Genomic DNA, 12,322 nt, shown 5'->3' with positions numbered 1-12,322 from the left:
TCAAGGAATTAAAGCATACTAGTACTAATTTGAATTAAAAGTAGAGGCGTCAGAGTAAAAGGAGAACAGACTGGAAATATAGACATCAGAGATTGCACATTGAAAATCATCTGCTATTGCTACATCTCTGTGGTAATCAGCTTGTTTCTATAACAAAATGCTAAAGGCAATAAACTCTGAAAGAAAATGTTTATTTTCATTTATAGTTGTGCGCCTTTTAACTCATAGCCATTTGATTCCCTTGTTTTATGCTAGCTTGGGTTCATCCTAGTACCTTAGAAAACTAGAGACGGTGGAAGACCAAAGCTGCCCTCCTATTGGTAGCCACAAATTTTTCCATTTTTCAAGAGAAAAACAACGACTCTGAGCTTCAATATCCCCTCATGAGGACTCTGCACTGAGCAGAACTCCCCACTAGGCTTCTTAAGCTTATTGTCATAGGTTGTGGTCTAATCCACAAACACATATGCCTTTAAAAATAGTATAATACTGAATACTGCCAGTCTGAAACACCTAAAATTGCCTGCCTGAAAACCTGGCTTAGGTTAATTGTTGTGGGAAGACATCCCATAGCACCATGCTGGGGGATGGGATCTCAGGTAAAATAAGAGGTAGAAAGAGAATTGAGCACCAACAATCATAATTCTCTCCTTCTGGACTTCAAATGGAATGGGATAAGAGTGTCTTCTCCAGCTGCCATGTCTTGCCATCCATGATGGTCTGTGGTCTCAAACCAGGAGACGAAATAAACCCTTCCTCCTTTAAGTTCTTGTCAGGTTTATTGTGACCATAATAAGACAAGGAAAAACAGCCCACTCTTGCCAGAAATCTCAAACTAAATCTCCTCTGATGTCTCTGCTCAGCAAGCATGCTTTATGTCATCTGAACAGATCTGAGGCATGGTGCTTTAAATATCTATTAATTTACATATTTAAAACACTATCAATATCACATAAAAATCTATCTAGTATGCAAAGTTAGACTGGTCCATAAACACTAGACTAACATCCTCATATAAAAGCTGGACTTCTGATAGAACTGTAGCTATTCATTATTATGGAAGACTCTAGCATTGGCTCTTATTATTGTTGGCCTTGCTGTCAGGAATATAAAATATAAGTATCCCTTACTAACCTTATATTATACATAGCTTGTGTTCTCTTTCACTTCACATTCACCACCTTTGTGGTCATTTCAAGTATCATAATCTATATATACTGTTAATTCCACTTCATTGTTTTTTTGGAGGCTCATATTTTATAGGAAAGAAACATACAGATTTAGACAGAATTTGATATTACATAAATGAATTATATTCAATGGAAACCTATTCATAATTGATGCCATTTGAGGCATGATGTATCCTATGGAGACTGTTCTCCCATGCAACTGAAGCATCCAAACATACCCTGCTTTAAAAGATTGCCACTGATACTCCTTGATTACCCAGGACCTTCTCTAGAATGTGGATCATTCAGGTAGCTCTTTTTCTCTTCCCTTGACCACCACCTAGTTGTCTGAGTATTTCATCCAGGGCAAGTTGATAAACAGAAGGATGAAACAACACTTATTAATTAGACTGCTGATGGGAATAAAGATGTAATAAGAGATAAAAGAGAGAGAAAATGAGAACTGAGAGATAGTTCAATAGTTAAGAAGGCTTGCTGCTCTTGCAGAGGACCAGAGTCTCCTTCTTAACACTCACACTGAGTAGATTGCAAAAATTCATAATTCCAGCAGCAATGGATCCAATGTTCTTTTCCAGACTTTACAGGTACTTACATATTATACATAGACATCTACACAAACACATATATGCATAAATTAAAAATAAACCTTTAATACAAAAAGAGAGAGCAGTGTTTAGAATTTGACTTGTTCTATTTCTGATTCTTCAGATGAAGATGTATTGCCAGTAGTCTTTGCACATATTGTATAATTAAGTTTCATTTTGGATAAAGAGATGATTGCAGAGTGAATGTACTCTCAACGGGATGGCCAGAAGTGCTAGGGAAGCTTGCATGGCCAAAGACAAGACAATTCTCAGTCAATGTCTTGAGAGGTGGTTGGTTATCAATTGTCTGGCCTCACATAGCAGTTCTTCGTTCTGCAATGCTTCCTAGAACCTATGCTGTGGATGGAGCCCAACCACCTACTTTGTGACTGCACCTAATTTAACAGTTAACCCTCAATTGGTGATTTTTCTTTCTTGTGTTACTTCTCAACCCCATTACAAGCTCCTTCTATACCCACTAACAAAAGTTTGCACTCAACCTGGTCTTCATTTCTGCCTCCGGAATGACTCATGATAGAATCACAGGTACATCTGAAAATACCAAGCACTCAGTAGCAATATGCAAATTAAATATTTCCATGCTGGAGCAAGGGCTTATGAAGCTTTATGAAGTCCCTACTTGAAACACTCCATCCTAGAGAAAGGACTGTTAAGATTCAAGGAGGTAATGACTTGTACACTTCAGAAAGACTCTGAAACACATACCATTTACAGAGTCCCATCCTCCCCAAGGCTAGTTATCAAGCAGGGATTGTAGGAAATACAGGAGACTCTGCAAAGAATACAGAGCACACCAGGACTGCACATTGAATACATCATCTCCAGTGCTGGGGTGGGCTTTTTAGTGATGCAGCACTCATTGAATTACCCATGCTCCTATAGAGAAATCCTAACATATACTCTTCCCAGTAATTCCACCATTGATTCTCCAGGTGGTCTTTTTGGTTGAGTCACTTTGGGAGGACCTATGTTGGCACTTTATCGGAGTGACATTTATTCATGCCTTCCTAGAAGTCACACAACAGTAGTACCTACCAGTGAGTAACCCACTAATCAGTTGCTATGATATTTCACAAATCAGGAATGATATTCTGAGAAACATGGAAATTCCCTCAGCCTCATCACATTCTTCCAGCATTTCAAGTTTGTGAAGAGGATAAATTTTATACACCATGCCTTACTCAATTAAGTGAGCCTTGGTAACTTGAGCAGAGATTACATTGAAGCAAAGATGCTTTTGTCGAGCTTTTTATCTTGGTGGTCTGAAATGCATCTTTATTGCTATATCAATCAACTAAATTATTTCTACCAAGTCTAGAAATAAAGTAATATGGTGTTGCGCTGGGCAAGGAGACAATGAGGATAAAATTTTAATTTGTTTTCACAAATGTGACTCTGTAGCTTATGTGGCTGCTGAAGGGATCTCTTCTCTCTTCATTATGGCAAAGTGACTAATGGAGAAGCAGGGACCTAGATGAGAAATCCAGTTTTAGGGCCAGACAGACTTCTGAAAACTGGAAACTAAACTGTCATCTGGCGTTAGAAGTTGATGGCCCTGAGTTACGAAGTACATTTGACAAATTCCATTTGGCCTTGGGGCAATGGTGAGGAAATAAAGGAACTTGAGGGAAAGGAGCAAAGCAGCAGAAGGATTAATGGGATAAAATGACTGGCCATGAGACCAGAAAGCAGGCTGTTAGCCTGAGTGAGGCTCTCAGCCTGGCCTCCTTAGAAATGAAGAGCAAATTAAAAAAAAAAAAAAAAAAAAAAAAAAAAAAAAAAAAAGCTTACCCTAGCAAGATTTTGCTGAAAGGATCCTGATATAGCTGTCTCTTGTGAGGCTATTCTTGGGCCTAGCAAACACAGAAGTGGATGCCCATAGTCAGCTATTGGATGGATCACAGGACTCCCAATGGAGGGGCTATAGAAAGTACTCAATGAGTTAAAAAGATCTGCAATCCTATAGGTGGAACAACAATATGAACTAACCAGTACCCTCTGGAGCTCGTGTCTCTAGCTGCATATGTATCAGAAGATGGCCTAGTCAGCCATCAGTGGAAAGAGAGGCCCATTGGTCTTGCAAACTTTATATGCCTTAGTACAGGGGAACACCAGGGCCAAGAAGTGGGAGGGGGAGGGGAGTGGGGGGGCCATGGGGGGACTTTTGGGATAGCATTGGAAATATAAATTAAGAAAATACCTAATAAAAAACATTTAAAAAAAAAAGCTTACCGCCAAGGACTGGAGGGGAACAGTTCAGAGCCCTTGCTGCTTGTTTGGTTCCCAGCTCCTACCTTGGGTGGCTCCTTACAGGATTCAACTCAGGCTCCTGGAGATCTGTCCTGACACCTCTGGATTCTGTAGGCACATGCACTCATTTACAGACACCCTTCCCCCATGGACACATGGTTAAAAAAAACAAACAAACAAAATAAATCTTAAAAAAAAAAAAAAAAGAAAAACAACCTTGCATGATGCATTCTATTCTGAGGCTGAGGGCCCCAAGGATAGGAGAAGTGGGGATGTGGGGTGGCTTCTTGCCACCAGCAATCGTTTTGATTTCTTTGTGACTTTTTGTCCCCAGCTGTAGATTTATATTTCTCCAAACTGTAGGCCATTTCCCCTCTTGGGTCAGTCTGTACCAGTTTAGCCACAGGAGCAGAGGAGTTTGGGATACCCACTCTTAGCCAGTCAATAATCACAAAGACAGAGACTCAATCCCCGCTATAGACCAAGTATAGAGGACAGGAAAATCAGTAGGTAGTATACATGACAGCCTCAGTAAAAAACCCAAACATCCTTAGAGTCTGGTCTCCCAGCTCTGAGATGCAGCTTCTATACCTGAGATGGCTGTAATGTTTGTCAATAAACTGTCACTCTGCACTGAACTATGTTCCTGTCTTAATTCTCTAACAGGCAGGTGAGAAGAGGAGCCTGCTAGCTGCTCTCAATTCCACCAATCTATCTCCTCAGCTCTTCAAAGGCACTGGGGCTTCCACTTAGAACATTGCTTCTCTGGAACAAAAAGGCTACAAGTTGAAAAAAACAAAAAAAACAAAACAAAAAAAAACCCTAAGAGAACCGATGTCTTCCCTCCCCACTGAGCACTCAACTATGTCATCAGTCAGTCACTTTGAATAACACAAAGGAGGAGAAAAATGGGATTCTTTTCCCCATTTATCTGAGGCATCTATCCAGATCATGACTGCCTTTTACTCTCCACTCCTGTGATTATCATAGATGCATATCATTCTCAGAACCAAAGTGCTTCTTTTTACTTCCATAATAGCCGAACCATACCTTACTCCTTAAGTCTGAACTAGCTATGACTTGGGAGCCTGCCTTGCCCACATTTGCATCCGCAAAGTCCAGCACTAAATTGCATCTAGGGAAAAAATGACTTTAGTTAAAATGTGAAATTATGCACTGAGTGCTTTCTGAAGATGTAAAATACACAGTTTTCTCTACTACATTTTAAACACTTTTAGGCCTGTTGCACTAAATCTGTCATGATCCTTCTTCATTTTTCAGTGTTTCAGTGTTCACTGTACTAACACAGACAATGGATGGTGCCCATATCTTTATATATCTCAGTCACTAGCTCTTTCAACAGCTGACTTCCCTTAGAAATCCACCTCATTGGGTGAAGCAGTGCTTCACTTCTGAACATCAGACATTAAAAGGAAATTTTGATTTGGGAGAATGTGCAGTGTTCAGAATAAATACCATTGGCCCAGGTTTTGTGGTGTGCCTTCACCAACTTTGCCAGCTCAGAAAATGTATGAGAAGAGAGGAAAGAATCAGCAGACATTTCTCTGGTTCCTCGGTTTAGCATATTTAATGGAGAAAGCCATTATGAACACGTCCTGTGTTGTGGCAAATGTCTTATGAAATCAAGCCATTTTCCCCCATGTTTTGCCAAGCACCTCCATCATGAGTAATTAGTGTCAATGACAGTGTTTCTCACCACACATTCCAGCACAGCCCATCTGCCAGCTATCCTGTCATACCCCCAGACAGTCCCAGGTTCATTTGCTCCCTGCCTAGCATGTCCCTCCTGTAGTTCTGTCCATCTGCTGTCCTTCTCTCTCTGACCTTTTAAAGTCCTGTCGATTTCAATGACTGCTGTCCTAGCTCAGGCATCTTTGATCATGTTGGGCTGACAATGATCTATCTACTCTACCATGCCATCGTAATAGCTGAAGCCTTTAGATCCAATGGCTCCTATACCTGACAGTATCTGTCTGTCACGTGGCAGAAGATGAGAAAAGGCACCTTATGAGATTATAATGATCTATCTACTCTACCATGCCATCGTAATAGCTGAAGCCTTTAGATCCAATGGCTCCTATACCTGACAGTATCTGTCTGTCACATGGCAGAAGATGAGAAAAGGCACCTTATGAGATTATAGATGGGGAAGACATTAGGAGAGAGAATATCTCATGGGAAACTTGAGATCTGAGGTTGTCTATTGGCTCTAATGTTAACTAGACATATAAACTTAGAAATCCCTGAAATGTCACTGGTTTCGTTCTGGCTTGAGCATCTCAGGTCTAAAACAAGGAAGTGCATTACATTAGCAAAGAGTATATTTCCACCTCAGTGATTTAAAGTCAATGCTTTAAGTTAAGCAACCCAGTGGGGACTATTAAATGAACAAAGAAGGCAGCTGAAGATATGTGGCTAATAGGACAGCAGCACTTGTGTATAAAGTGCTGTATAAAGGTATAAAGAGGTAGAATCGTGGTGTAAAGACAAACACATTTGAGAGCCAGGGATGAAACTCAGTTGGTACAGAGCTTGCTCAGAATTCAGAAAGCACTATGTTTGATCCCCAGTAACATATAAACCTGATATGGTGATGTATGCCTGTAACCCCAGCACTTGGGAAGTAGAGGCCGGATATGAAGCATAAAGTAACCCTCAATTAATTGCTGAGTTAATGTCAGTCTAGAATATATGAAAACTTGAGTAAGCAAAAGAAAAGAGAAGTAATATTCAAGAGTGCACTGAGACCCCAGCATGAGCCATGCCACGCTCAGCTCCAAGTAGAAGACTCACTTCCCACACCACATCCAAATTATACACCTAGCTCTCAGAGTCAGGTGAAGTAATTATCTTCTCACTTCCCTTCTCTTCCAAGATAGTAGACAGTCCAGACTATAAATCCCAAGCCTCCTTCTCTGAGATGCAGCCTATTCTGGTTTCCCATGGCTTTCTTCCTATGAAGTTACAAACATCTACTTCATTTTGATCTTTCAAACATGAAAAGTGAGCTTGGCTGAACTCCTTCCATTATGGCTTCTGTCACACGATGGGCTTGTAAATCACACCTAGCACATCCTTACATTTTTTTTTTACTTCATTGTGTGTTGCCAGTCTCCGTGGATAGGTTGAACTCCTCACTGTGGCTCTCTCTGTTATCTGTGTTTCATCCGTGTTCTCATCAGACACTCATCCCTCAGCCTGTGACGTTGAAGGACTTCCATCTGAGCTTGTTCTGTATATTGGGATGCCATCATTTCCCTCTAACTCTAAACTTTTGGGAAATGCACCATTTCAGCCTTCTTAATCACCCCATTATACCCTTCACCTAAATTGATAGTGTTCAAATTACCAGGTCAGTGGATGGCAAAACAACCCATAATACTCTAGGCAGTGTGGTCCTCCTGGACACAATAAATGATCTCAGATTCAACAAGAGTGAAAGAGATATTGATTTTGAATAGAAAATAAACAATAGGGCATTGCTGATTGGAAAGTGAAGTTAGCAGGCCTGAAGTAGAAAGCCATAACAGGCTCTCAAAGTGGTAAGCAGGTTTCTTCAGAAAATAAAAATATTCCCAGAGGCTGAGAACCAAAGCACAGCTGTGCATCCCAAGGAGTTTGTCCCTAGAAGTTCCTCACATATAGAACCAATTTATTTGCAGTTCAATGGATGCCACCAACATTCCCAAGTTAGACTACCAGGGTCACACTCTGATGATATTACTCTGTGTGTGTGTGTCTGTGTCTGTGTGTCTGGGTGTGTGTGTCTGTTTATGTGTGTGTATGTGAATCTCCTCCTTTGTGTGTGTGTGTGTGTGTGTAGTTAGACCTGCTGCACCTGTGAATACATGTGTGAGGGTCCAGAAATCAATCTCTGGTGTTGCTCAGTTGGCCATCCACACTTTGGGTTTGAAGACAAGTTGAACCTGACTGGCCTGAAGCTCCCTGATAAAGCTAGGCTGCATAGATAGTAAACTACAAAGATCTGTCAATCTTTACCTTCCCAGTACTGGAATTATAACCATGTCACCATACCCAGGTTTTGTATATGGGTAATGAGGCTTGAACTCAGTTCTCTATGAAATCTAACAAGCACTTCACTGACTGAGTCATCTCCACAGCATCCAGACATCCTTTGAAGTCAAGTTTTTCAACCTTCTGTTCCAGCTTTGGAAGACAATTCATATTTGGTTTTGTTGATTCATCTGTCCAAGGCCACTCTCTTCCACAGCTGCTGAAAATAAAACTATAGAACCTATACTGAAGTACCCCAAACTGGCATTTAGCATAACTCTCAGACCTTTGTGTCTGGAGACATAAAATTCCAACTATGAACGTCCAGATTTATCTCCACTTTCTTAAAATAAAGCCACTGGCAACTCTACAGAGATCCAAAAGCATCACAGGCTGGAGGTGAGAACAAAGATTAATTAGAATAGGTACAAGAATTTTATTGCAATGATGAAAAATTTCTAAAGTCTGATTATAAAAGTAACTAAACACCTTCCCTAATATTCAGTTGTACATCCAAATAGATAAATTTTAGGCAATGAAAAATATCTCTATATCTTGCTTTTGGGGGGATAGACAGGATCTCAGACATATCAGTTGGACTCAGTTTGGTATATAGCTAAGGATGATCGTAGGATATAATCTTGTCTCTACCTCCAGAGCTCTGGCATTATAGATGTACTCCACCATGGCTGGTTTATATAGTGCTGAAACAAAATAAAGGGCTTCATGCATGCTGGGAAAGTACTCTACCAACTGAGCTACATCTCCAGCCTCTAAAGTTTATTTTTTGTCAAGAGCTCTTTGGAATTAATTATCCGACTTTCTCTGACTCCAAGTTTCAAGGCAGAATTCCAAATAAAAGTGTAATTCCTTTCTTTCTTCACTCTGGTTTAAGGATATGAGAAAGTCTTCGCCTAAGTATTTTCAGAGATTCCCAGAAGTAGTTTCCATACCACTGACAAGATATTTCTTCTTCATTATTTTCTCAAACAGATAAGTCAGTGTGAAGTCTTTTGTGTATAACCTATATTTACTAAAATGCAAATGGTCACAATAGGTATTTTGTGTGAAACATTGAGGGACTATAAGAAACCAGGCTATAGAAGCACTTCTCTGAAGCCTGAAGTCAGAAGTTCAGGGTGTAGGGTGAAAAGGCTGCTGAGGAGGGAAGCCACGGGACTTTGGACCAGCTCAGCATCCTCAGCATCCTATCCTGATGTTTGCCATGACCTTGGCCACCTTGTTCTGCTCTCCCACGGATGTAATTTTTCATTCACCATTAACAGAGCCCTATGTAGGACTTTGCCTTTAACAGTGTCCCATGAGTGATTTCTTGTCTATGCCAGACCAGTCCTTTCTGTGAGTAACTCTGGATTCAACACCCCCACTACCTATTTTTCAGTTTCTTCAAATATTTCTATTCCTCCAGATACTAAATAAGTGAATAACCTTGGGGACTCTTCACCAAGGAATCATTACAGCTGTGACACTCTTCCTACACAAGTTACCCTAAGCTTTTATTCTATAGAAATTAATGTTATCTTTCCTGGCTAAATAATGCTACAAAATGCAAAATAAGTCTCTTTATTTTGGTCTGTAGAAAAAACCTGACAGGTGGGACCAACGTATTTGAATGCCACATGTGGTATATTTAGAACACTGTGCCTAAGTGTCCCCATCTGCAAAAGTGAAGTATCCATAACCACCTCTTTTGGAAAAGCAACATGACAGTTATATCATAGGACATATACAGAATCTAGAGTGGATCAATAACTCATGATCAACCCTGACTGGAACCAGCACCTCTGGACCCTTGGGTGACACCAGTTCCTGAAAACAACACCTACTAGTCAAATTGTGAGGGTACTGAAATAACATTGGCTCTGATTCAAAAATGATCAGCTGTCCTCACTAGTACAAACTGACAGACAGATATAAAATGATTAGTTTATAAAAGATACTGATGACAGATGTGGTTATCTTCCCTGCAGTTCCTGTTAAGTAAGGCTCAGTAACCTGACTCAGAAAATCAAATCTGACATTGCCTTAGGACATGGAAGAAAGACTTTCCAGCTACCTCTACTTTGGAGCCTTTGATATTTGTTTCTCAATATCTGTTCATTTCACATCTTAAGAAAGAGATGGGCAAGTATCTCCATAGGGAAGAGAAGAGCTCACTAGATTTGTGGTCTGCTTCGCAGTTCATCACAGACTTCCTTGTGTGTGTCTGTCAAGTTATTTCTCTTTCATTTGAGTCTTATTGTTAAGGACATTGAGTTACACTTTTCTATCTGAGAGAGTCTTCCCTAAGGACAGAGACTTGCTTACACTTTGCATCTTGCATACATTGGTAGAGCTCAACAAGTCTTTGATTTAATTTCATTTATTCACAGGTTTGGCTTCTAAAAACTTCCAGTTCCATATGACTGAGGCAAATATTAACCCCACCTTATAAATTTCAAGGAAGCAAACTAGAAATTCCACGTGATTTTACCACATCAACACATATCAGGTTATTTACCTGCTCTGCATGCCACATTTCCTTGCCTTAGGATTGGTGTTTCTTTATTTATAAAGATATTTTAATATTTGTATTATTTCTTTGAAAATTTCATACAGTACATTTTGGCCACATTCACTCCCACTAGTTCCTCTAGCTCCTCTTTGATCCACCACTCCCAATTTCTCCAACTTCATGTGCATTTTCCTATAACTGCCTGAGTCTACCCATAAAGTCATTGTTGTGGAATCAACCACTGGAGTATGGTCAATATACCAGGGTCCACAACCTTAGAGAAAGCTAGCTTTCCCTTCTCTGGTATCCATCAACCCCTAAGATGTCCTCAGTTAAGTCTGAGGCTTTCTCACTCCTGTGTTCAGTAGTTGACTAGCTTGATTTGGGACAGGTCTTATGCACAACCTTTACCAGGAAATCTAGGCTAGCTTGGAACTCACTTATATCCCAACATGGAATTGTTATGTAACATACATAGGCCAGCTTCAAATTCAGAGTAATTATCCTTCCACAGCATCTCAAATGTTGGGATTGCAGTGTGACCTAACAACCAAGTCTGGCTTTATCTCAGCATTTATTCTGTATTAGTGATTGGGTGTCTACCTTCCTAAGTAGTTTCTGAGTTATATTATTGTGGCCAAATTAGATTTTAGCTACCTCATATGTAGTAGTTCTAATGTTCTCAACCACAGCTGAACAATGTGGCAAACCCTGAACCACAAATGAGTAAGACCAAAGGGAGACCAGGATATATATGCAGCCAGTGGACTATTGAAGAACTCAGAAAAGTTCTTGGGGTGAGAGACATTTTAGCTACCAGCTCAAATGCATCAATTTCTTATCCAGTGTCTACATTACCACCTATCTCTGAAGTGTCTTGCTTTGATGAGTTCCTTCCACCATAATTCATTCCCAGATTGTTCTAGGTTTGTTCTGTTGCTGTGATAAATCTCTAACAAAAAGCACTTAGGGGAGAAAATGGTTTATTTCAACTTATGCCTCTAGTAACAGTCCATCATAAAGGGAGGTGAGGACAGGAATATTGAAGCATTAACCATGGAGGGATACTGCTCACTGGACCCTCTTAGCCTAGGGATGATGCCTCCCACAGTGAGGCCCAAAGCAGTCATATATCAAGATAATCTTCTACAAGATAATCTCCTTCATGTCAATCTGTTCAAGGCAATTCTTAAGTTGGATTCCTTCATTCTAGATGATGCTAGAGCTGTGTGAAGATGACAATAAAAACTGCTAAGGATACAGGTTAAATGAGGACACCTCATACCAATAAGAACACCCCAGTGGGAAAAAAAAATACATAGTAAACTCAAAGGGAAAGATGACCATAGTGGATGAAAATCAAAAAAGGAAGAGACGAGTTAGACTAATAATGATGTGAAATGGACAAAGTCATTCTTCTAGATTACTTAAATTACCAAAGATTAAATTACAGTTAATAAGGATGCACCACAAGGCCTGAATCCGCACTCATCACTTCAGCTCTTTTACATCAGCTCAAGCTCCTGTGAGGAGAAACTAGAAGCCTTTAATCTGGCACTACTTGCTAGATTCACAAGAGGCAGCTGCCAAAATTCAGTCCTGTGATAAGTGCAAAAGCTTCACTCCAAAGAAACTTCAGTACCACAGTCAGCTCCATAAAACTTCAGTAACTAGCTACATAGTCAGTTCCATGAAAGAAAACTATGTCACAAACTTGCACACACCCC

The 12,322-nt window shown here is 40.1% G+C and overlaps 1 protein-coding gene across 1 annotated transcript in view; it reads right to left on the bottom strand.

The window, feature by feature from the left end:
- Thsd7b (thrombospondin type 1 domain containing 7B) overlaps window positions 1–12,322 on the bottom strand; it is a 938,083-nt gene that overhangs the window by 680,524 nt on the left and 245,237 nt on the right. The gene's annotated exons all lie outside the window — the stretch shown is intronic.

This window comes from Mus caroli, unplaced genomic scaffold, assembly GCF_978045245.1.
Source record: "Mus caroli unplaced genomic scaffold, Mus_caroli_1 scaffold_1, whole genome shotgun sequence".
In the NCBI taxonomy this organism is placed as follows: domain Eukaryota; kingdom Metazoa; phylum Chordata; class Mammalia; order Rodentia; family Muridae; genus Mus; species Mus caroli.
The sequence above is the reverse complement of the archived record's forward strand: the minus strand, read 5'-3'. Positions and strand labels throughout refer to the sequence as shown.